Genomic DNA, 2,324 nt, shown 5'->3' with positions numbered 1-2,324 from the left:
GAATCATTGATTGGCTGCCTCCTGCACACACCGACTGGTGATCGAGCCCGCAACCCGGGCATGTGTTTTGACCGGGAATTGAACCGTGATCTCCTTGTTCATAGGTAGAACCTCAACCACTAAGCCACACTGGCCGGGCTTTGTGTGTTTTTAATTTGGGGAGTGGAGGCTGGGCCGTTGGAGAGGGTTTGTTAGTATTTAATGTGTGATGTCTTCCCTCAAGGGATGTAGCCTTTATCAGTCTAGCTGGCCTTCTTCCAGCCCACGCCACTCTGTGAGCCCCGTGAGGCCCCACAGCGTCACTCCCAGCAGAGGTGCACGAGACCCAGGCCCCGTCCTGTTCACTCTTGCCCTGTAGACGCGATGCCGGGAGGCAGACACGCAGGGACATGGCCAGAAGAGCCAGCCCGCAGCTTGTTGGTGGTGGGCCCTGGAGCGCTGGGGGAAGCTTCTGAGGCCTCTCCCCACGGCCCCTCCCACAGCTGAAAGTTCATGGTCGCTGCACTTCTGGGAGGATGGATGGGGCCCAGGTGGGCAGAACACCTGTGTAGTGTGTAAGCCCACGTCCTGTCTTGTCCTGTCCAAGCTGCCTGTAGCCTGACCAGACTCTGCTAGAGCTTGGCCACTGCTAAGGTGGCTGCCACTAACCACACGAAGGGAAGGAATATTCTCAGCCCGGGCACTTGAGCCAAAACCAGTGTGGTCCGCAACAAGGTTTCAAGTTCCTAATCTGGGCCCAGAGGCCAGGGAGTTTGGGCATCATGTGGAACCCAGAGTTGGCTGCTACCCACAGACATAGACACCCTGAGTGGGTCCTGCACCCACCCCTCCCCCCACCAGGTGTCAGAGCCTCAGCAGTGCCTCGGCCCTGGTCGCAGCCCCTGGGAAGCCCAGCTGCCACCTCTCTATAAATGACCCTGTAGCAGCTGCGCTGAGTGGGCCACTTCCCTGGGGCGGGGTGGGGCCCACCTTGTTCCCATTATACACCAAACTGATGCAACCAGCTTTCAACAGACACTGTCAGGGAAGAAACACATAACAGCAGCACGCTACAGCGTTTCCTCTTCCCATGCAGGAGGCTTGCTCACATCAGCAAAGACGGACCTCTTAGCCCACCCCCAGCCCCCCAATACCTCATCCCACCGAGCAGGGAGTGCCTTCGTCAGAACCATTTCAGGTGAGTGCATCTGCTCTGCCCAAGAACGTACGCCAGTGGCTCTCAATTATGGCTGCACATCACAATCATAGGATATTAAAAAGTACTGATGCCTGGGCCAGTCCTCACCCCGCAGATACTAATTGAATTGATCTAAGTTGTTTTGTTTTGTTTTTTAAAGTCTTTATTGAAGGATAACATACATTAAAAAAAAAACACACAAACCACAAGTGTGAAGCTCCATGAATTTTCACACAGTGAACTTACCTCAAGCAACCAGCAGCCAGATCAAGAAACAGAACATCACCAGAATCCCCTTGTGCTCTAAGGGTGTTTGCCCTTTTCCCTCCTAATCGGGTTTAGGGTATCAATTAGTTTCACCTGCTTTTGAGCTTTCCATTATATCAATAGAGTCATACCGTATCTATGCGCTGTGTCTGGCTTCTTCCACTCAACATCGTGAGATTCATCCAAGCTGTTGCCTATACGTGTAGTTGGTTCATTCCCATTGCCATAGTGTAGCCAGCCCTATGGGCAGTCCGCAGTTTACCTGTCCATTCTACTGTTGGTGGATATTTGGGTGTTTGGATTGTTGTTTGCAGCCTAAGTTTATTTTGACTACTGCTGCTCTGAGCATTCTAGTGGTGTCTGTGGGAGCACATTCGTATGCACTCCTGTTGGACACGTATGTAAAAGTGAAACTGCTGGACAAGTATGGATACGAACGTGTTTAGCTTGAGTACCATGTGCCAAATAATTTTCCAAAGTGACTGTACCAATTTACACTCCCTCCAGCAATGTAATGCCGTTCTGGCTGCTTCACATCTTTGCCAACATTTGCTATTTTCTGTCTTATGTGAGCCATTCGGGTGGGTGTGTAATGGTATCACAATGTGGTTTTCATTTGCATTTCCCTGATGACTAATACCATATAGTCAAGCACTTTTTTCATGTGTTTATTAGCCATTTAGATCCTCTCTTTGCAACGTGTCTGTTGAAGTATTTGGACATGAGTATTTTTAAGAAACTCCTTAGGGGGCTGTAAGGTTGGATCCAAGGTTGGAAAGCTTTGAACTAAACCACACGTCAGTATCTGCTGCTCTTTTACTCGATGTCCTGCCCTTGAACTTAGAGGATTTCGGATCTGAGGGGACCTCTGACCTGGGGA

General features: G+C 50.6%; 1 long non-coding RNA gene across 2 annotated transcripts in view; it reads left to right on the top strand.

Annotated features, from left to right (window-relative positions):
* LOC107182368 overlaps window positions 1-2,324 on the top strand; it is a 56,759-nt gene that overhangs the window by 37,037 nt on the left and 17,398 nt on the right. Inside the window, exon 4 of one of the 2 annotated variants that reach the window (XR_001513089.1) lies at window positions 1,076-1,504. The exons of the other annotated variant lie outside the window; for it this stretch is intronic. This is a non-coding gene — a long non-coding RNA (uncharacterized LOC107182368). Of the gene's footprint in view, window positions 1-1,075; window positions 1,505-2,324 lie in introns of those variants that run through there. 2 annotated transcript variants of the gene reach the window in all.

Source organism: Myotis davidii, unplaced genomic scaffold (assembly GCF_000327345.1).
Source record: "Myotis davidii unplaced genomic scaffold, ASM32734v1 scaffold456, whole genome shotgun sequence".
Classification (NCBI taxonomy): Eukaryota; Metazoa; Chordata; class Mammalia; order Chiroptera; family Vespertilionidae; genus Myotis; species Myotis davidii.
The sequence above is the reverse complement of the archived record's forward strand: the minus strand, read 5'-3'. Positions and strand labels throughout refer to the sequence as shown.